This window comes from Gorilla gorilla, chromosome 19 (assembly GCF_029281585.2).
Source record: "Gorilla gorilla gorilla isolate KB3781 chromosome 19, NHGRI_mGorGor1-v2.1_pri, whole genome shotgun sequence".
Lineage (NCBI taxonomy): Eukaryota > Metazoa > Chordata > Mammalia > Primates > Hominidae > Gorilla > Gorilla gorilla.
The window spans coordinates 105367778-105391190 of record NC_073243.2 but is presented as its reverse complement, the minus strand read 5'-3'; the positions used below and the strand labels follow the sequence as shown (position 1 = coordinate 105391190).

Below are 23413 nucleotides of genomic sequence, written 5' to 3'. Positions count from 1 at the left end.
TTTACTCCTGAGGCTGTGACTTGGACAAAGGGCTTTCTGCTGCTTTGGATTAAAAATTCTTTTCCTCCACAGGAAACAGCAGATGAAATGCACAGTGTGAAGGACAAGGATTCTGCTGAGAGAATTGCTCCGAGGGTTGCTCAAGTGATCATGGGAAATAATGCATCAAACCATTCTTTAGGTATTTTTTTAAATTAGGAGGTAAAAAATGTGTGCTGTTTGCCAAAATGATTCTTACACGGACAAGCTGGGAAAATTGCTCTGAAACATGACACAGACTCCTGATTTGGCCCAACTAGGGTGTGAAGGATGAAATCCATCCTGAGCCCTTCATCCCTCTGCTTTCTCTGGTGCAGATGCAGCTCAGGTGCGCCTTCTCCTCGCCTGTGCCCATCCACCTGAGATGGACCATAACCATAAAAGTCAGAAGGCACTGACCCTTCAGAACATGATAGGGTTAAAAGATGCTGGAGGGAAAGTCTGTCATTGACTTTTAGTCACTTCCTTTCTCCACTCTGCCATTTGGAAAAAGGTAAGCAACTTAACACTATTTTAGACCACATGTTGTAAACTAGCAGGAAAATGCCTTTGAGCTGATGATGGTGGCCCCAACACAGTGAACCTGTCTTAAATCCCTGCTTTAAACCCTTAAGGGTGTCACTTACAAGAGATACTATTCGAAGTCTTCCCATGCATGTGTAGGGTGGGGGGAGTACCAACAGCTCATCGAATGGGCTCCATTTGAAAGATCTGGATGGTTGCCTTTATTTGTAACTAGTTTCTTTTTTTTTTTTTCTTGAGATGGAGTCTTGCTCTATCACCGGGCTGGAGTGCAGTGGCGCGATCTCAGCTCACTGCAACCTCTGCCTCCCAGGTTCAAGCGATTCTCCTGCCTCAGCTTCTCGAGTAGCTGGGACTACAGGCATGTGCCACCACACCCAGCTAGTTTATGTTTTATTTTTTAGTAGAGACAGGGTTTCACCATGTTGGCCAGGATGGTCACGATCTCCTGACCTCATGATCTGCCTGCCTCGGCCTCCCAAAGTGCTGGGATTACAGGCGTGAGCCACCGCGCCCGGCCGTAACTAGTTTCTTAGATGACGACTCAGTCCACAGGATTGAGTTAAGTCAGCTTCCCAACTTTGGGGCTGATCCTGTCCTCATGGCAACCTAAGAAAGTCCACCAAGGATGTTGTCCATTGGAAGTTGTCAAGACTTTGTCCTCATCCAAGACAATTAGCTTCTCATACTTATATAGAGGGACCCTGTCCCTACCCCCGAAGTGGCTTCACACTCCTTAACTCAGCTGCCTGCCTGGAACAGAAGGAGAGTTGCTGGCCTCACTGACAGAGGATGGGGCTGGTTGACAATTCTAAAAGCCTGGCCTGTTCCTCTGATTGGCTACTCAGATATGAGAACCAGAGCAGTAGCCCAGGCTGATAATCAGGAACCTGGGGGCCTGGAGTTACCTGCTGCTCCTGGTGTCTGCTAGAGCTCCCTAGACATCTTTTTAGATGGAGGTCTGTGGCTCAGTGTGCCATCACGCTGTCCTGTTGGCTGCAGTCTCAAGCTGGGACAGAATGATCAGACTGAATGTTTGTGTCTTCCCCAAACTTGTATGTTGAAACCTAATCCCCAATATCAGTGTGTTTGGAAGTGGAGCCTTTGGGAGGTGGTTAGCTCATGAGGGTGGAGCCCTTATGAATGGGATCAGTGTTTTTGTTGTTGTTGTTGTTTTTGAGATGGAGTGTCACTCTGTCACCAGGCTGGAGCGCAATGGCGCGATCTCGGCTCACTGCAACTTCCGCCTCCCAGGTTCAAGTGAATCTCCTGCCTCAGCCTTCCGTGTAGCTGGGACTACAGGCATGTGCCACCATGCCCAGCTAATTTTTGTATTTTTAGTAGACATGGGGTTTCACCATGTTGGCCAGGATGGTCTTGATCTCTTGACCTCATGATCTGCCCGCCTCAGCCTCCCAGAGTGCTGAGATTACAGGCGTGAGCCACCTTGCCTGGCCTTGAATGGGATTAGTGTTTTAAAGAGGCCTGAGAGAGACTCCTGGCCACTTTTGCCATATGAGGACACAGTGGAAAGGTCCCATCCCTGAACCAGGAAATGGGCACTTACCAGACACTGAATCTGCCTGCAGCTTGACCTTGAACTTCCCAGCCTCCAGAACTCTGAGGAATAAATTTCTGTTATGTGATAAGCCATTCAGTCTGTGGTATTTTGTTATACCAGCCCAAACGGACTAAGACACAGAACATAGCCTGTGCCTCTTCCAGTTTCTTCAGGATCCTTCTGGGCTCAGAGAACGGAGCTAAGAGGAAGATTCTACCATTAGGGCTGGTCTTCACCTGTCTCTTAAGACTGATGGGCTCCCCATTTGAATGACATTGATCAACCTGACATTAACCCATTGGGTATGGCTGGGGCAGCTCCTCTTATCTATGAGGTGGGAACCAGGTTGGTAACGTTGCATCCTGTTAGCCAGGTTCCTAGTTCAGTTTAGCTGGTGTGCAGGTCAAGGACTCTTCAGGATTGAATTGCATCCCTTCAAAAGATATTGAAGTCCTAACCCCCAGAATCGGTGATGGTGACCTTATTTGGAAATGGGTCTTTGCAGACACAATCAAGTTAAGATGAGGTCATGTTGGATTAAAGTGGTGTGTAATTCAATAGCTGATCTCTCTAATGAAAAGGGAAATTTGTACTGAGAAACACAGAGGGAAATGCTATGTGAAGATGGAGGCAGAGATTGGAGTGATTTGGAGCAATGTGTATGTCTGCAAGGCAAGGAACACCAAGTATTGCCAGCCATCACCAGAGCTGGAGGAGGGGCCTGGAACAGATTCCCACTAGAGCCCCCAAAAGGATCCAACCCTGCTGACACTTTGACTTTGGAGTTGTGGCCTTCAGAACTGTGAGAGAATTAATTTCTGTTGTTTTGAGCCACTCAGAGTGTGGTATTTTGTTATAGAAGTCCTTGGATACTAATAAAGACATTAATAGCCAGATCGGAGGCACCCCCTCCAAGGCCTGAGAGAAGGTTGTTTTATGGAACTCTGGTTTAGTAGCTGGGACCACAGATGCATGCCACCATGCCTGGCTATTTTTTAAAATTTTTTGTACAGATGGCATCTTGCTGTGTTGCCCAGGATTCTGGCTAGGGACTGTGGTTGCAGGTGCTGGGGCTAATGAAAATGGGCAAGAGCAGAATAGCACAGTCACATCTATTCTCTAAATCGACAATCTTTTCCAGACTACGGTTTAAGAATCTGTGCCTGATGAAGCTGAAGGGGGCCTCAGAACTGGTCTCATGGTCCTCCTCTCAGCTCTGAGGTACTTGTGGCTTGTGGCAGAGCCGCTATGGACGTCGCTGACCTAGTGGTCAGTGCATACATCTGCAGAAAGGTCACTCTACATTCAAGTGAATCAATAGAGTGTCTAGAAATCTCAATTCATGGTGTGTGGGGGCAAGATGCCCATTCTGACCCTTTAAGGGGGCATCAACATTTCAGAGGGTGGTAGGAGTGGTGATGAATCCTCCTTAGGGTGAAAGCTCACCCCTTCGGGCTACTAGAGGGCAGTCATTGGTATAATTTCTCTATTTTAAGCATTCTGATGTTTGATTACAACTTACCCATGGAAGGCTGGGTTTGTAGTTACTGAACCTTTCCAAGGCTGGGTAGCGTGCCTTCTCTCCCGAATGCTATGGAGTTCTACAGTGTGCCAGCATCTGTTTCTGTAGCTCCTTCTTTCATCACTGATGGACGTTTAGATTGTTTCCAGTTTCTACTACCACAAACAGTGCTTCAGTGACCATCCTTAGCTGTGGCTTCTTGTGTATGTGTGAGGATTTCTTCAGAATCAGGTCTCCACCTTGGACACTGTCCATATATTGGGCCAGATAATTATTTAGCGTTGGGGGTGCTGTCCTGTGCACTGTAGAACGCTTAGCAGCACTTAGCAGCATCCCTGGCCTCCACCACTAGGTGTCAGTAGTGTGCACTACTTATCACGACCAAAAATGTCCCCACATGGTGTCAAATATCCACTGGGGGAAAAATTGGCCTTCCCGCCTGTTCAGAACCATTGGGATAGATGAAAAATGTGAGGCGGTGTTTTTTTTGTTGTTGTTTTTTGTTTTGTTTTGTTTTGTTTTAAGACAGGGTCTCGTTCTGTCATCTAGACTGGATCACAGTGGCATGATCACAGCTCACTGCAGCCTCAACCTCCTGGGCTCAAGTGATCTGCCCACTTCAGCCTCCCCAGTAGCTGGGACCACAGGCATACGCCACCATGCCCGGCTATTCTTTTTTTATTTTTTATAGAGTGGCCATCTTGCTATGTTGCCCAGGCTGGTCTCAAACTCCTGGCCTCAAACAATCCTTCTGCCTCAGCCTCCCAAAGTGCTGCGATTACAGGCATGAGCCACTGTGCCTGGCCAAGAGTGAGATTTATGAATCAAAAGGTGCTATGATTTGAATATTCATCCTCTCCCAAACTCCTGTTGAAATTTAGTTTCCACAATGGCAGTATTGGGAGGTGGGACCTTTAAGAGATGATTGGAATAATTCATTCATGGATTAATGGATTAATGAACTAATAGATTATCATGGAGTTATAAGGAGAAGAGAACTTGAGCTTGTACTCCCAGCCCCTCGCCATGTGGTCTCTGGGCCAACTCAGGACTCTGCAGAGAGTTCTCCATCAGCAAGAAAGCTCCTCACCAGATGTGGTCCCTTGACCTTGAACTCTTCAGCCTTCATAACTGCAAGAAATAAATTTATTTTCTTATAAATAGCCCAGTTTCAGGTATTCTGTCATAAGTAACAGAAAAGGGACTAAGACAAAGGGAATGCATGTTGAGTGTAATACACATGCTGAACAGTCATACAGGGGCTGGGCACATTCCGCACTCCTGGAGGCAATGTCTAATAGACATTCGACACCATCACCATACTTACAAGCCATGCTGATGGCTGAGACAGGGCGAATCATTTAGTTTTGGGTTTGATTTTCTTAATTATTACCTAAATGTCTTCTCATGTTTATTAGTCATTAGAATTTCATTTATTATGAGTTACCTATTCAGTGTCTTTGTCTGTTTGTCTATTCTTCTTCTTATTGATGTTCAGAGAAAATATCCAAAATATTTGACAACCATGAGGGCACTGGATCTTCAAATGTCCAAACACCTGCCCCCATAGGATGGACACCAGCTGTTTACACCAACACAGGAGTCCTGGGTGCGGTGAAAGAACATCTGCCATGTGGATTTGTTGCTGTTCTTAATTTACTATGGAAATTAGCCTCTTGCCTGTGATACAAATCACACATATTATCTCTGAGTAGTCCCATGTCTTAAAGCTTTGTTTGTTATTTAAATTTCAAAGTAGACAAATTGAGATGTCTTCTCTTCCCTTATACATTTTTATTTTATTTTATTTTATTTTTATTTATTTTATTTTATTTTCAGATGGAGTTTCGCTCTTGTTGCCCAGGCTGGAGTGCCATGGCGAGATCTAGGCTCACTGCAACCTCTGCCTCCCGAGTTCAACCAATTCTCCTGCCTCAGCCTCCCAAGTAGCTGAGATTACAGGCATGCACCACCACGCCTGGCTAATTTTTTTTGTATTTTTAATAGAGACAGGGTTTCACCATGTTGGTCAGGCTGGTCTTGAACTCCTGACCTCAAGTGATCCACCCACCTTGGCCTCCAAAGTACTGGGATTACAGGCGTGAGCCACCACACCCAGCCTATACCATATTTAGAATGTCTTTTCTACCTTAACATTCTCTTTTATGTTTTTTCCCTTATTGGCATTTTTTTTTTTTTTTTGTATTTAGGACTTTAATTGAGGTGAAACATATTTTCTGATGAATGCTGTACTGGTAGGGATTTAACTTGCCAATGCCAAACTTCCAATGCCAAAACCATAGTAGCGGGTCAATTTAACAATCGTTATTTATTCTTGAATGAACAAATAAATGAGTTTCTAGGCTTTATCTCTCTGCGGATGGTGTTGCCCCTTCCTGAATTGGCACATCCCTGTACCTTTTAGGAAGTCTGGTAGGGTGCACAACCATCCCTCTTCATTCTTTTCCTTTAAAGGTTCCGACTACTGTTACATAGTTCCTCTTCCATGTTACTCTGAGACTCAGCTTGTCTGGTTCCATTAAAATCTTTGCACTGCTGAATCTTTTCATTTTTGAATACAGTAAATCCCACAACATAGTCAGGTCTTTTAAATGAGTTTGTCAGTAAGGTTTTATAGTTTTCTCTGTAATCTTGAACATTTCTTGTTAAGTTTCTTTCTCGGTTTATTATAGTTTTTTTATTATATATGAGATTTTTCTATGCATTTCTAATTGGTTCTTTCGGATGCATAGGAAAGTTAATGGTTTTAAAGATATTGATCTTGGCTGGGTACTGTGGCTCACACCTGTAATCCCAGTGCTTTGGGAGGTCCAGGCGGGTGGATTGTCTGAGGTCAGGAGTTCGAGACCAGCCTGACCAACATGGTGAAACCCTGTCTCTACTAAAAATACAAAATTAGCCGGGCATGGTGGCAGGTGCCTGTAATCCCAGCTACTTGGGAGGCAGGAGAATTGCTTGAACCCAGGAGGCAGAGGTTGCAGTGAGCCGAGATCACGCCATTGCACTCCAGCCTGGGCAACAGAGTGAGACTCTGTCTTAAAAACAAAAAACAAAAAACAGAAAAACAGAAATATGTATATATCTTGTCTAGCACGCTGTTCATAGCCAGTGTTTAAAATATGACACCTTGTTTAAGTGCTATTTTCTAAAACAGTTGTGTAGATTTTTAAGAGGCAGTCGCAGTGGTTCATTTTATATGTTAACCTGACTGGGGCAACGAATGCCCAGATAGCTGGTAAGACAGTATTCTGGATGTGTCTGCAAGGGTATTTCTGGAAGAGATTAGCATTGCAATCTGTAGCCAAATGAAGATTCCCTTCCCCCATGTGGGCAGGCATTGTGCAATTCACAGAGGGCCCAAGTAGAACAAAAAGGCTGAGAAAGGGAGAGTTCATTCTCTGCTGGAGCTGGAACATCCATCTTCTCCTGCCCTCTGGTATCAGACCTCCTGGCTCCCTCCCTTTCCCCTACCTCACTTCTCAGGCCTTTGGACTCAGAGACTGAATCACATCACCAGCTTTCCTGGTTCCCTGGCTTGTAGATGGCAGACAGTCTGACTTCTGGGCCCCCAGAATCACATGAGCCAATTCCCATAAAAAATTTTTCTCTCTCTCAAACTCTCTTCCTCCTATGTATGTAATATATCCTATTGATTCTGTTTCTCTGGAGAACCCTGATTAATACACGGTCTGAACTCAGAACATCACGCGTGTCCATACAGTGAAGAGTGTTGCACAAAGTTGCAGAGTGAATGGCACAAGCAGCCAGAAATTGCTTGTCCCTGGGAAAGAGCTGGAATGAAATGCTCCCCCAGGCTGGCCAACTGTGCTGTGGCTACCTGGGCCTCAGGGGAGGAGGGAGCAGTGGGGAGAACCAGGGCCCTGTGAGCAGGGAGGTCCAGGTTTCCTCCAAAAGAGGAATGTGGAGGCAGAATGGAGATCACGTTGGGGCTGTTGCTTCCAGCTCTTCTGGAATCTGGAAGCACTCAAGTTGGTGGCTGTGTCTGGCTAAGGTTTCAGATGAGCTAAGGAGCGGAAGACAGTCCACTGTTGCCAGTCCCTTTAGAGAAGGAGGGAGCCAGGCTGAGAGGGCAAATCTACTGACCCAGGACAGCTGGAAGCTAGGGAGGGACGAGCTCCCGTGCATCGCAATAGATGCAATGGACGTGACGTGCAATCATCGGAGTCAGGGTTTAAGGCTGGGCTGCTCAACCTCTTCTGAGTGCTAAGAATCCCCTGGAATGTTTTCTAAAAACGTGGTTTCACTCGTTTGATCCTAAAGATTATGATGCTGAGAGTCTGGGGGCAAAGCTCAGAGCTCTTTATTTTTAACAAGCATCCCAGGTAACTCGAAATTAGCAAATACTGGTTTAATGTGCATTATCTTTGACCATTTGCAAGTGGGTTCTTAAGTTAACATAGTAAATTGAAAGATGAGACAGGTGCGACACATTATTCAGGGAAACCCTTCTGTTTCAAAGAATGACTGCTTGGCCCATCTGACTTGTGGTGGTAAAGGCAGGAAGATGAAATAAAGCACCCAGTGTGTGCAGTGTTTAGCATGAATGAAGTTAGAAGGAATGAAATCTATGTACAATTTGCCTGCATAGCAGCTGCATGAAAGTGAGTTGGCTTGTGATACGGCAGCTTAGAAATAGGGCAGCTTAGAAAACCAGATTGGTGGGGGCGAGCAGGTGAAGGGAGGCCAGGGGTCCCCCATGACCTATACTTCCTTTTCCCTTTGCAACCCCTAACCCGCTGCTCCTCCAACCCTTGACCAAGGGAGAGGATGGGCTCTCTGGGGAGGGCTGAATGAGGGTGGAGCGTGGTGTGTGTGTGTGTGTGTGTGTGTGTGTGTGTGTGTGTGTGTTGGGTGGATGTGTATATGTGAGGTATGTTGTGTGCGTGGTGTGTATTGTGTTTGTAGTGTGTTTATGTGTGCTGTGTGCTCTATATTGTGTGCATGAGTGTAGTATGGTGCGTATTGTGTATATGTGTGTGTTACATATGGTTTGTATTGTGTATGTAGTTGTTTGGTGTGTGCTATGTATTGTGTGTATCAGCATATGTGCATGTGTGTATGTATGTGTGTGGTGTGTATTGTATATGCAGGGTGTGAATGTGTGTGGGGCATATTGTGTGTGTATGTATGTAATGTGTGTGTTGTGTTGTGTATGTGTAGTGTCTGGTGTGTATTGTGTGTGTAATGTGTGTGTAGTGTGCTGTGTGTGTGTATTGTGTGAGTGTGTAGTGTGTAAGGTGTATGTGAGTGTGCTTGTGGCATGTATTGTGAGTGTGTGTCTCTAATGTGAGGTTTGAAGGGCCTCACAATTATGCCCACAAAGGTCACTTGGTCTTTCCTGGAGATGCCTCATGGGAGTTTTCACTGTGGCTTCCTGCCACTTGCTGTGGTCTTAAAAAAAGTAAAGAGAGTTACAAATCATTCCTTGTTTGCAGCATAAATTGCAGGTGATAATTCAAATTCCTGCATCAGGTGGAAAGTAGCAGATTTAAAACACTGCAAAGAAGAGGCTGAGCAGTGAGACGGATGCTTTGGAACAATCGAGAAAGTAAGAGCCAGCTGTAAGGTTGCCTGCAGCCATGGAGCGATGAAGTGTCAAGGTCAAAGATCCCCCCAGGTCACGCAGTCCTGCCACCCTCCCTCCCTCTATGGCCCTGCGCACTCCCAGTGGCATAGCTAGGGTGGATGAAGGGGACACCTCTGACCATATCTCTCTGCCCTCTGACTCAAGTCCTTCCTGCTATAATGAAATCCCCCATGCTCCCTGAGCTTGGCATCTACTTAATCAAAGAATGTGGAGACTTAGTTCTCAGGAGGGCTGCTACTGAGTGGGTATGCCACTGGTCAAGAGGGTAACAGGAGACAGAAGAGCCAGGAGGAGACTTTGGCCTAAATGGATCAGCAACACCACAGAGCATCCACTCCCCCAGAGAATCACCCGGAAGGACCATCCATTCGGAGACATCCTGGGAGAACAAGAGGTTTCTTGTCTGACTCTAAAATTTATTTTATCAGTGTATCTAGGATTGGGCTGAGTTTAAACAGAAAACCTTTAAATAAGCACTATATGCCTGCTAGACATATTAATGCAATAAAAGAACCCTGTGTCTTGCTAAACTAAATTCTCAAAAGTTAACATTAAAAAATGATTCACGGCCAGGTGTGGTGGCTTACGCCTGTAACCCCAGCACTTTGGGAGGCTGAGGTGGGTGGATCACTTGATCCCAGGAGTTTCAGACCAGCCTGGGCAACATGACAAAACCCTGTCTCTACTAAAACTACAAAAATTAGCTGGACATGGTGGCACATGCCTGTGGTCCCAGCTACTTGGAAGGCTGGGGTGGGAGGATCACTTGAGCCTGGGAGGTCAAGGCTGCAGTGAGCTGTGATTGCGCCATTGCACTCCAGCCTGGGCAACAGAACAAGACTCTATCTCAACAAAACAAAACAACAGAACAAAACAAAAAAACCAAAACACACACACACACACAGAAAGCGATTCACCTATTTTTTTCAATATAGACCACTTTTTAAACTTTTTACTTTGAAAAAAATTATAAATTCACAGGAAGTTGTGGAAAAGCACCCTGTGCCGTTTACTCAGTTTCCGTGATGATTACATTTTACATAACTACACTGCAATGTCAAAACCAGGAAACTAACATTGATACAGTGTGTGTATGATTTTATGCCATTTTTTTCTCTTAAAATTCTTTTTTCTTTTTAATTATCATGGATATACAAAGAAATGACATGCCATTTCATCACATGTAAATTTGTGGACGTTTTAACTTAGAGAAGGGGTCCACAGACTGTCGCCTGAGTGCCATATCCAGCTGGCCTCTGGCTTTTGCGAGTAAAGATAAAGTCTCGGAACACAGCCACGCTCATTCATTTGCATATTGTTCATGGCTGCTTTTCACTCCGGTGGTGGAGCTGAGTAGTTGTGATGCTTGCAAAGCCTCAAATATTTCCCTTTTGACCCTTTATAGGAAAAGCTTGCTGATCCATGATTTAGAGAATCATTGGAATTTTTTTAATTTAAAAAAATCCTTGGGGTCCCTATAGTCTAGCCCTTTTATTTGATAGAGGAGGAAGCTAAGCTCAGGGCAGACAGAGGACATGTCCCAGGTCACACACCAGTCAGCACCAAGTAAATCTATATCCTTGGGGTCCCTGTAGTCTAGCCCTTTTATTTGAAAGAGGAGGAAGCTAAGCTCAGGGCAGACAGAGGACATGTCCCCAGGTCACACGCCAGTCAGCACCAAGTAAATCTATGGCCAGGGTCTCCTGACCTCCCTGCTGTTCTGGTCTCAGCAGGGCACTCAACTGGCCACTGGACCATTAAGCTGGATTTTATATTTTGAGCATGTTTGGGAGTTGGGCAGTTGGGTAAAGTAGTTTCATGTCCTCAACACAAATATTTCTTCTAAATTTCTTTTGTAGCTTGAATTCCACTGGGCAATCTGTTTGCTTATTTTCTTATTTGACTAAAAGAAAACGTGTGTCACAACATTAAAAATGGTGAAATGAGGCCATAGACCAGGGCTGCAACCTCAGTGTCCTCGGGCAGCCGATGTAAATGAGCGAAGCAGGAGAGGAACCTGCCCGGGGGGCTGCAGGGCAGGGTGGGGACTGTGGCAAAGGGCATGCCCGAGGTGACCCAGCTCCAGTTTATTGTTCCTACATGTGAATGCAAGGCAAGAGTGGCCAGATTGGATTTTCAAGTGACCTTTTCTAATATTTAAATGTTAGCAACTACTTAAAAAATCCACAGACCCTGAGCAGTTCAACCTTGGCCCCAGGTTTCCCATTTACCACAGTTTACTCTTGGTTTGGCCTCAGGGATCTTATGAATTGGAGCCATCAGAATCAAGGGGTTGACTGTGAGAGGACAGGGATGGTGAAGATCCCCATCGCCACTCCAGTTCAATCTCTGGTGGACGAAGGGTCATCTTCATAGGTGCGCCATGGCCCAGCGTTTCTACATGTGCTCACCTACCGCTAGGTGAGCTCCCAAGGAAGCCGATGGCTCAGGCTGTACTGACCTCTCCCAGGGAAACAGTTGCTTCCCTAAGACCTTCTTACTAAATACACTTCCTACATACAAGAGCTGTCATACCCTAAATACAAGAGATGTCATAAGGCGTGACCAACACTTAGTGTTCTCAGTAGGGGAACACTTGGCAGTACCAAAGACATTTTTGGTTGTCACAACTGGGGGCCTGCTGCCGGCATCCAGGGTGGAACCTGGGAATGCTGCTAAACACCCTACAATGTACAGCACAGCACCCACCCCCAACAAAAGACAATTTTTCTCTGGCCCCCAAACTCAGTGGTGCCCAAGTTGAGAGACCTTGATCTAGAGCGATGAACCCGACATTTGTAGTTATCTAAGATGAGGTGCTCCAAAAAATCACCGGCCAGTGTTCAGTGAACATTGAACGTGGTTGGTGGGCTCTAGATATTCAGCCAAATTCAGGATTTCCTAACCTCCTGCTGCAGGTGATGTGTTCAGAGCCCATCAGGAAAGGTTGGTAGAGCGGAGAAACCTGGCCCAGAGGGATTCCGCACTGATACGGGCGCACAGGAGACCGCACGGAGGAGGGAGTGGCGCCCCTAGAGGGGGCCTCAGGATGTAGCTCCTGAGCCCCTTTAGAATTTTAATTCTCTAAATGAAAATGCCTATTATTTTTGAAAGGATTTGCTTAAACTTCTTATCTGAAAACAATTACATTGCAGGGATCAATTTGTTGAAAGTGAAAGCAAAAAATCCAACACAAAGAGTAAACTGCCTCTTATCTATGTGTGAGCAGAATGCTGGAGGGGGGATTTGACTCTCCTGGCCTCAGTAGCGGCCCTTCTGAGAACTGTGTGCCCAGTTCTGCCTGTCTGCAGGATTTCATCACACTGTGTGCAAGAAACCAAAGTGGGAGGAGAAGAGACATTTCGGTTCAGCCCATTTTTCCATTCTCACTAAGTTTGTAGTGTAAGAAATAATTGTAAATTTTTCTTTGACTTACATACTGCCAGTGAGACAAGGAAGTCATTTGAGGAAAATGTAATGGAAAAAGGAATTTCATCCATTTCCTCAAGAAAATCACTGTGTGTGTGCGCACATGCAGGTGCCTGCACTGATTACAGAAAAGGTGTGAAAGAAAAAAATCTTTCCATTGGAGCTTCAAATAAGCCAAATATTAACTGTTCACTTACTGGCTACTAACAACAGTTTTGGGGTTTTTCAAGGATGGCTGTCTGTTTGGAGGAGTAACTTTAATCAGTACAGCTGACCACGATATCAGCCATTAATTTCCAACATTAGCTTAAATCCTGTTTCTGATTATAAATATAATGTACATGTTCATTATAGCACACTTGGAACATACAGAACAATTATAAAGCAGAGTATCAAAACTACCTGGAATCCTGACATTGACAGAAAAACCACTGTTAAGCATTGGTATATTTTAGGGCATGGCTTAGTAAACTATGGCCTGTTGGCCAAATCTGACCTGTTGCCTGTTTTTATAAAGTGTTACTGGAACTCAGCTGTGTTCATTACTTTTAGTATGCTGTTTTCAAGAGGTTGCAAAGCTTAACATATGTACTATCTGGCCTTTTATAGAAAAATGTTTGCCAGTATCTGCTTAGGGAAGTCTTTATCATGTGTGCGTGTGTGTGTGTGTGCGTGTGTGTGTGTGTGCGCGCGCGCGTGTGTGTGCGCGTGTGTGTGCGTGTGCATGTGTGTGCGCGCGCGTGTGTGTGCGTGTGTGCGCGTGCGTGTGTGTGTGCGTGTGTGTGTGTGGGGGGCACATATGACAGACCCATTAAGTTGATAGGTTCGGTAATCATAGTGAGGAATCTCTAGGAAGAACAAGTTTCAAGTTTTCTGGGGACATAATGAATGGTTTTGGCTATGCTGAGTGTGGGAGAGCTGGGTGGGTGTTCCCAGGGGAAGCAGGAGCATAGTCTGAGCTGGGGCAGAGGTCCAGGGCTACAGCCTTGCTTGGTAATGGTGGAAGCTGTGGACACAGGGGGACAAATGTTCAGGGAGAAAGAAAAAGATCAAAGTTGGCTATGGGGAATATGGTGTGGTGAGCTGTTCTTATGCAGGAGAGGGACGATGAGAGAGGGAGAAGGCAAGGAGCCTCGCATCCCTTGTGGAGGATGGTGACCAGCAGTGACAAAGGCTTCAAAGAGGAGGATTGAGCTAGTGGGTGTGAAAGGGCCCCTGGACTTGAAAATCATCAGGTAGTTATAACTCCTGCGCTCACGCACAACAGAAACACAGAAACACTCATCAGAGTGGGGTGGGGAGGGAGTACAGGGGAGCCAGTGTGTTTTGGAAGGTAATGGGTATTTCATGGGATTAAAAGATGGGCTGACAATTTTGTACTCATTTGTTATGCAGCCCTAGGGAACTAACGAAGTCTCCAAAGTAGGCACTTTTCATTTTAGACTTTGTTAGTTATTTGTGTATTTCTGTGATTGCATTTCAACACTGGCATTCTTCACCCGTGAGGATGACCATCTTCAGGCAGGCCTTCCTTGTTGCTGGCCCATCGTCAGTCCACTCACTCTTACTCTCAGCAATGGCTATTTCCAGCCTTCTCCCTGGACCTCTGCAACCACAACCCCATCTCCTCTCCCTGCTCTGATAACTCTTCTGCAAAGAGAGGAGCAGCAATCACAATAAAATCCCCGCAGCTCCAGGGCCAAACGCACCAGCCACCGGGTGTGGTGCCTCATCCCTCCCCTCCCTTAGGGGAAGTGCTGGTCTCACCTGCAGCTGCTTCTCGCGTCCCCACAGCCTCATTCATCCCCTCCTCTGGATCCTTCCCGGGAGCACGCACACGTGCTGTCATGTCTTTTATTGCAAAACCAACAACCCTCCCTGGCCTCTGCACCCCTGTCTAGATTCTGCCTGTTTCCTGCCGCTCTCGCAGCAGCGAGGTGTTCATGCCTCACTGCCCCACTTCTCTCCTCTCTGCAGCCCTGGCCACACTTTCCCATCACCTCCTCCAGGTGGGTGCGGCAGCAGAAGGAAAGGCTGCTTGAAGTTGGTTCAAAAGAAAAGAGGAGGGGAGGAATGAATTTCTGGCGTTGAAGCTAGTAACTCTTTTCAAGGAGATAGGATGGTTGCTGGAGGGGAGAAGGAGTATCAACAGAAGTCTATTTGGAATTTCTTTTTTTGTGTGTGGGAAGATGCATGTAAAATAAAATTTTCCATTTTAATTATTTTTTAGGTGTACAATTTTATTAGCAATAAGGACCTTCACAATATTGTGTACCCATCATTAGTATTTCCAAAACTTTTTAATCATCCCAAATGGAAATTCTGAACTCATTAAATAATCCCTTTCAGCTGCCTCTCCCCAGTCCCTGCAAACCTCTAATCTACTTTCAATCTCTGAATTCGCCTATTCTAGATATCTCAGGGACGTGGAACTGCAGGAAACGTGCATGGATCAGGTGCACCCTACTCCATCTGCTTGTTCTTCTATGAGGTAAGGGTTGTCCACCTACATAAAACAGAGAGAGGCTCTCTGAAAGCAAAGATGATTATCTGGGAAGAGAGCATTGCAATGGGAATATGCACATTTTAGTAAACTATGCCTGTATTCAGGGAGATAAAGGAAGCAAAGGTTTTTTGAGGGAAAAAAATGAGGAGGATTACTTAATTCTTTTGAGATAATTATCCTTGGCTACAAAGATCAACAGCAAGGGTGACAGCAGTCTGAGGTTGGACAGGCAGCTGCTGGACAGATGTCCTTGCAGAAGTGTTTTTTGTTTGTTTGTTTTTGCATAAGGTTGCAATGGTCTTTGAGCAAGGTTGTGATTTTTTGGGGGTTTTTGTTTTTTTTGTTTGTTTGTTATCAGGCATATGGTTTTAGAACCCGCTGTTCATGGCTTCCCTGGCTCTATTTGTGAGAGTTTTCTTAACATCAGTGACTCTGTTTGGATTCTGAGAACTTTCACAGGACAGATGCTTTCCCAGTGGATGGGCTTGCAGATTTGGGGGTCAGTTGTTTCCGAGAAGGGGATGAGCTGCCCCTTTGCTCCCTTGCCTGAGCCGTCTTCTCTCACTCTGCATTTCCAGTACCGTGGCTGGGATCTTCCATCTTTATCCATCTGACTCCGGCAGCTTTTTCTCAGTTCCAAACTGGCCGGGGGTAAAAGTGAGTGTGATGAGCTCTCACAAACCCCAACAATTTAGTGCTTCACACATGGCGGGTCCTCACTGAAAGATGGCTGAAAAAAGGAAAGGGTGAATGAGCAAAACAGAGCTATATTTTATTTAGTTTTCCATCTTTTATGATTTTAATGAAAGACTATCTAGAAATCAGCAGAGTAGTTAATAACACACGTGGTCTCTGGAATCCGAAACACCTGTATCCAAACCCAGATGCTCTCTCTAACCTGTGAGATTGCTCAATGGGGCTGAGCCTTTAGTCTCTAGATGGTAAAATATTAGCAAATGGCTTGCACGTGTGATGTGCAAGGACTAAACAAGGCGTGCCTATAAAGTGCTGAGTGTTCTGTAACTGGTAGGCACTTACTTTATGTCACCTGCCCGCCTCCAAGGAATCTCATTTCCTAAATTGACAGCTGCCTCCCGGATCCTGCTTGGACACATCCCACTAGGGAGGTCCACGCCTGTGAGAGCGGCAAATGCATTGTTGTCGAGCTCTTCCTATAGGTAGAGGAAACCGAAGATGGGGCATAATGACTTCCTGGGAGTGGCCGGAAAGGCCCAGACGCTACCTGACATTATTTGTGGCTGCAGTTGAAGATCTGGGTGTGCACCTCCAGCCTGTGCATCGGGACTCATGGCGCAGCCGAGTCAAAGCCGTGCCTCCGCTGCCAGAACGGAGATCTTGACTAAATTTATCCTGAATTTTTTGCTGTGCCAGATCCATTCTGACTTTGAACTTTAAGAAAACAGCTCCTTGGGTTATGCAACTGGCACCACTGAATGTGAGCTGGGAGGAAGTGACAGGAAATCTTGTAAAGAGAACGGAAGAGCATTTCTCCCCAGCTCCGAGGCAGGTGGTGTTGGCAACTGCAGGCAAGGTTGGGGGAGCGGGTGGTGCGGCCCCTCACCCTCACTGAGCCTCTCTTTGGGCTTCTCCTCCTCCCACATCCCCTCTGTGCTGAACAAAACTCACCACTCCTGGGCCCATTGCTTCAGGCTTTGCAAGGGGTCTGGCAGAGTAATCTGAAACAAATTTAAGCAAGATATGGGTGCTGTAATGATTTGATGTCATTAGACTCACCTGGGGAGCTGGTAGAACTATTGATGTGGAGCCTCATTTCCAGAGATTATAAATTAATTAGGCTGGGGGTGAGCCTTGGTATCAATATGTTTTAAAGCTCTCCAGGAGGTTTTGCTGTGCAGCCAGGGCTGAGCTCCATTGATTGAAGGCATTGTCTTCCAGACGATATTTGCAACAACGGAAGCTTGGGAGCCTCATTTCCAGATCTGTAAACTGAGGGGCTTGGCATATATGATTTCCAAGATCTTCTAGTCCCAAAAAGGGTCATGATTCTGGTATTCCAGTGCCTTGAGCCAAGTGTCTTCCCATTGCCTGTGGGTTTCCTAATGGTGTTTGAGGCCACAAAAGCTTCCCCAAAATGGCATTATAATTTTGGCTGTGTTACATTAACATCCTCCTACAGGGAGATTTATAAATTCCTATTGAGCTCATTTACTGATTGTTTTCCATGGGCCTATTTATCAAATGTACAGCCCCATGAATTTTCACATGCTAAATGCATCCATGTAACCACCAGCTAGAGCAAGACACAGGATATTGCCAGACCTCAGAACACCTCTTTGGAGTTCTTTTCAGTCACTATCCCCTGCCCCTCAGAATAATGTTTACCCTGACCCCTCTGATATAGTTTGGTTGTGTCCCCACCCAAATCTCATCTTATACTTCCTATAATCCTCACATGTCATGGGAGGGACCTGGTGGGAGGTAATTGAATTATGGGGGCAGTTCCCCCATGCTATTCTTGTGATAATGAGTAAGTTCTCATGAGATCTGATGATTTTCTTTTTTTTTGAGATGGAGTCTCTCTCTGTCACCCAGGCTGGAGTGCAGTGGCACGATCTCGGCTTACTGTAACCTCTGCCTCCCAGGTTCAAGCGATTCTTGTGCCTCAGCCTCCCGAGTAGCTGGGACTACAGGCGTGCACCATGACACCCGGCTAATTTTTGTACTTTTAGTAGAGGTGGAGCTTCACCACGTTGGCCAGGCTGCTCTCGAACTCTTGACCTCAAGTGATCGGCCCGCCTCGACCTCCGAAAGTGCTGGGATTATAGGCATGAGCCACTGCACCCGGTTGATCTGATAGTTTTGTAAGAAGCTTTTCCTGCTTTTGCTTGGCACTTCTCCTTGCTGTCACCCTGTGAAGAAGGATGTGTTTGTTTCTCCTTCCACCATGATTGTGAATTTCCTGAGGCCTCCTCAGCCCTGTAGAACTGTGAGTCAATTAAACCTCTTTGCTTTATAAATTACCCAGTCTTGGGTATGTCCTTGTAGCAGCCTGAGAGTGGACTAATATACCCTGTCACTATAGATTGGCTTTGCTTGGTTTTGAACTTGACATACATGGCATCACACAGCATCTGCTCTTTTTTTTTTTTTTTTTTTGAGACGGAGTCTCGCTCTGTTGCCCAGGCTGGAGTGCAGTGGCGTGATCTCGGCTCACTGCAAGCTCTGCCTCCTGGGTTCACACCATTCTCCTGCCTCAGCCTCCTGAGTAGCTGGGACTACAGGCGCCCACCACCACGCCCAGCTAATTTTTTTTTGTATTTTTAGTAGAGACAGGGTTTCACCGTGTTAGCCAGGATGGTCTCGATCTCCTGACCTTGTGACCTGCCTGCCTCGGCCTCCCAAAGTGCTGGGATTACAGGTGTGAGCCACCGCGCCCGGCCAGCATCTGCTCTTTTCTGTGTGGCTTCCTTCACTTAGCTATGCCGCTGAAACTAATTCATGTTGTTGCAGCCATCAGGAGTTCATTCTTTTTCGTTGCTGTGTGCTATGGACTGAATATTTGTGTTCCTCTCAAATTCATGTCTTGAAGCCTAAATCGTCGTGTGATAGTATCAGGAGGTCATGAGAACAGAGCCTTTATGAATGGGATTAGTGCACTTACAAGGGGATGAAGAGACCAGAGCTCGCTCTCTCTTTGCCATGTGAGGATACAAGAAGATGGCCACCTCCAAACCAGGTGGGAAGCCCTCCTCAGACGTGAATCTGCTGGCACCTTGATCTTGGACTTCCCAGCCTCCAGAACTGAGAAATAAATACTTGTTATATAATCTGTCCAGCCTATGATATTCCGCTATAGCAGCCTGAACTGACGTAGATACTGTGTCATACTCCATTGCACGGGAGATGTATCCTTTCTCTTGTTGATACACATTTGGATTGTTTCCAGTTTGGGGGTGTTTTAAAGCTGCTAGGAAATTCTTGTTCTCATTTCTAATTTTTAGCAAGTAATATTAACTTGAATTTGTTTCATCAAACCTTTAAAATGCAGGTTTGAACATTCAGGAATATTGTACAGGGAATGGATCCACGAGACATCTGCTTGTTTTTGGTGCAGTGTGAAGAATGCATGATCATTGCATTCACATGGAGTTGAGCTGGATGGTTGTAAAGATATGCTTGGCCACTAATGAATTACCTAAAAATTAATTTGTACCAGGCAGGAGCAACTGTGGCATTGCCAAGTCTCATTCCCAGCCCTCATGTCCTAGAAGATGAATGGGATGGAGCCAGAAGTGATGTGTAAAATGGGATGGAAGCAGAAGATAGATTCCACTGCTAAAAACTGCATGGATTATGGGTGTGTATTCCATCATACACAAAGGTGACTCCACAGACTCTCAGTTGTGCTTGTTGCTCAGGCCAAATCCTGCCTTTTGAAAAAATAGCATGCGTGTTTACAGATAAATTTTGAAAGCCCGTAGTTAAAGCTAATGACTATATTATTTTCTAGATTTCTCCGGGCTTGTGGCTGTTTTGGGAAAAGTGGATAGGCCTTGACTCCATAAGCTAAGCTGAGTTACTTGTTTAACACAGGAAATGTGTGGAACATTGTTAGAAGCAAGAGCAGAGCTAGATTTTCTTCTGCTCCCCACACTTCTCATTGCTTCCATTACCACCCATTGGGGCAATGCTGTACACCATGGTGTTGGCTTCTGATGCTCTCGATCTACGACCCTTCCTCTTTGCTTAGATTTTAATTCTGAGATTGCCTGTATCTTGATCTGAGTAATAGCTCTCCAGTTCAAGGAGAGGGTATTGGAGTGGATTCCCTCAGCGTTGAGTTCATTGGGAACCATCCAAGGAGCAGCCACCAATAATCTCACTGTGCCTCCCAAGAGCACGGTTCTGTTGAGCACCTGCCAGGGATGGCATGGGGATGGCTAGGGCTGGGCATGGTCAAGCACACTCTTTATTCTTCTTTCTAACCCTTTCGCAGTTGAGAGCGTCTTGAGGTTATCTGGCCCAACCCCGATAGCTCTGCATTTCATCTCTACTTGCACACCCACTGTGACAGAAAATTCTCCACTCAGCAAGGAGTAAATTGCATTTTTTTAGATGTCTAATTGCATTTCAAATAACAAGCTTCCGTTCTGCCTTCTGTATCCACACAGAGAAGCCTTGTCCCTTTTCATGAGTTCCTTTTTGGACATTTTCAGCCAATTAAAAAAAATCTCGCTTTCATTTTCTAAATTGTCTCCTATTCAAGTTTATCTTTCCCTGCTCTTTCTATTCCTTCATGGTAGGATTTCTAGATTCAACCTTCTGGGTAGCCCTTTCCTGGATGGATTACGAGTTTTTCAGAATAACTCTGTTAATGAATGTATAGTCTTCTAACCATATCATGCACACAATACACACACAAACACCTTTCACTTACTGCACAGTGCACATATAACACACATACAGTGCAACACAGACATATACCACATATACACCAAAGAATGCACACACTACACACACCATGTAATACACTACAATACAATGAAACACAATGCCACATGTGCCACACAATACACACACACCACACATACATACACAACACACAGACATACACAAATATGCACAGACATCCCTCACACACACCAAATGCATATTACACACACTCACATACATAATAACACAGATCACCTAGAAATAAACACAATCACGTTATACATACACACCCCAAATACACTCCACACACCTTCCTTCCCTCAGTCCTTCTTTGCATCTCTTCAAATAATTGCAAACCCTCCTATCAAAAAATTGCAAGGCCCGTGAGAACATTAAAGATAATATATAACTGCATTGTGATGGGTAAAATAAATTTATGATGTTGGAATCCTATTTGTTCAGCATTCCAGCCATGAAATTGAAGGATGTCACACATTTTTCCCTTACTAAACCTGTAAATGAATCATCTAAAGATAATAAGTCATTTTTATAGAGTAAGACTGCATAGTGTTGCTTCACTTAAATTTAAAGATGATGTGGGACATAGTGAATTTCCAGTTGTGAACACAGGTGCAGACACTCATCACAGTTTGAAAAAAATAAGTTCTTAATGGGATTCATGATATTCAGGTTATCTTACTAACTTCTCCAACTTCTTCCTTTTTTATTTACATTTTATTGTAAAATAAATCATAGACACAGAAAAATCCCACTCATAATAAATGTATAGCTTAGCGAATTATTTCAAGATGGAAGCCCTTGCAATGATAACTCATATCAAGAAATAGATCTTTGCCATTTTCCCCAAAGAATCTCCATATATATTGTCCATATTGCTAGTTTGAATTTTTATAAAAAATCATGAATGAGTGTTGAATTCTGTCTAATGTTTTGCATTAACATAAAAGCATGATTTTTCCCCAGTTTTTTTCCTGATGTGATGAATTAGACTGATTGCCTTTAAAAACAAAACTGTGGCCGGGCGCGGTGGCTCACGCCTGTAATCCCAGCACTTTGGGAGGCCGAGGCGGGCGGATCATGAGGTCAGGAGATCGAGACCACCCTGGCTAACACGGTGAAACCCCGTCTCTACTAAAAATACAAAAAAATTAGCCGGGTGTAGTGGCGGGCGCCTGTAGTCCCAGCTACGTGGGAGGCTGAGGCAGGAGAATGGCGTGAACCCGGGAGGCGGAGCTTGCAGTGAGCCGAGATTGCGCCACTGCACTCCAGCCTGGGCAAGAGAGCCAGACTCCGTCTCAAAAAAAAAAAAAAAAAAAAAACAAAAAAAAAACAAAACTGTTCTTCCAGTCCTGAAATAAACCCTATTTCTTCATAATATGGTATCTTTTGTATATATCACTGAACTTACTATGCTAATATTTTAAAATAATTTTTGAGTATATGTTCTGAGAGAGATTCATCCATAAAAGTTGGGAAATATTTCCTCTCCTTATAGTCTTTTAATAGTCTAATATATTACTTGTTATTTGTTCCTGTGAAATGAAAAATCCACCTCTGCCTGGGTTTTTTTGTGTGGAAATATTAATAATAAATTCAATAATAATCTACTGAAAAAACTGAATAATAAATTAATTATTGTAAATTATATAATAATTTCTTTAATATATGTCAGACTATTCACATTTTCTATTCTTCTGTTAGAATTGGTAAATTGTATTTGAGGAATTTATTGATGTAATCCAGATTGCCACATCTTCTGGAGTAAATTTGTTCATAATATTCTTCTATCTTGTTAATGTTTGTAGGATCTGTAGTTATAGTTCATTTTTTCTTTCTTATTAGGTAGTTAGTGTTTTATTCTTGTTCAATTTTCCTAGAGATTTATCATTTCAAAGCATAACTTTTGACCTTGTTGATTTTTAAAGATTTTTTTAAAAATTTACTGAAATTCTGCTCTGTTCTTTGTTTGTAATTTTCTTCCTTTTTCTTTGATAAAGCATATAAGGTTACAAATTTCCCATTTTCTGTTTCCATGATTTCCCCTCCCACTCCCCGTCCCCTTCCTTCTCCTTTTTTTGATGGAGTCTTGCTCTTTCGCCCAGGCTGGAATGCACTGATGCGATCACGGTTCACTGCAGCCTCCGCCTCCAAGGTTCAAGCAACTCTTCTGCCTCAGCCTCCTGAGTAGCTGGGATTACAGGCGTCTGCCACCATGCCTGGCTAATTTTTGTATTTTTAGTAGAGACGGGGTTTTGGTGTTTCACTATGTTGTCCAGGCTGGTCTTGAACTCCTGACCTCAAGTGATCTGCCCGTCTTGCCCTCCCAAAGTGCTGGGATTACAGGCATGAGCCACCATGCCTGGCTTGTTGTCTGCTTCTAAGATTTCTTTTGAGAAGTCAGCTATTAATTTTTTTCTTTTTTTCTCATTCCAAAGAAATGTGTTATTTCTTTGGCTGATTTTAATATTTTCTTCTTGTCCTTGATTTTTAGAAAGCTGACATCGATGATGTATCTAGGTGTGATTTTCTTTATATTTATCTTGCTTGAAGTTTGCTGAACTTCTTGAATGTGTGGGTTGATGTCTTTCATCAGTTTGGAATGTTTTTAGTCATTATCTCTTTGAATATTGCTTCTCATTCTCTCTCCTCCCTGGTAATGCAATTATATATTGTTTAGACATTTTGAATATATCCCATATTTCTCTTAATTTCTTAAAATCATTTTTTTCTTTTTAGTTTCTTTCTTTCAGTTTGGGTATTTTTCTATTG

The 23413-nt window shown here is 44.4% G+C and overlaps 1 long non-coding RNA gene across 3 annotated transcripts in view; it reads left to right on the top strand.

Moving 5' to 3' along the window:
* LOC129527907 (uncharacterized) overlaps positions 1-23027 on the top strand; it is a 34143-nt gene extending 11116 nt beyond the window's left edge. For 2 of the 3 annotated variants that reach the window (XR_010131843.1, XR_008672992.2), the window contains exons 3-4: positions 73-532; positions 1766-4369. This is a non-coding gene — a long non-coding RNA (uncharacterized lncRNA). Of the gene's footprint in view, positions 1-72; positions 533-1765; positions 4370-15115; positions 15194-19406 lie in introns of those variants that run through there. The other variant, XR_010131844.1, reaches the window with a different exon arrangement.
* The last annotated feature ends 386 nt before the right edge of the window (positions 23028-23413 follow it).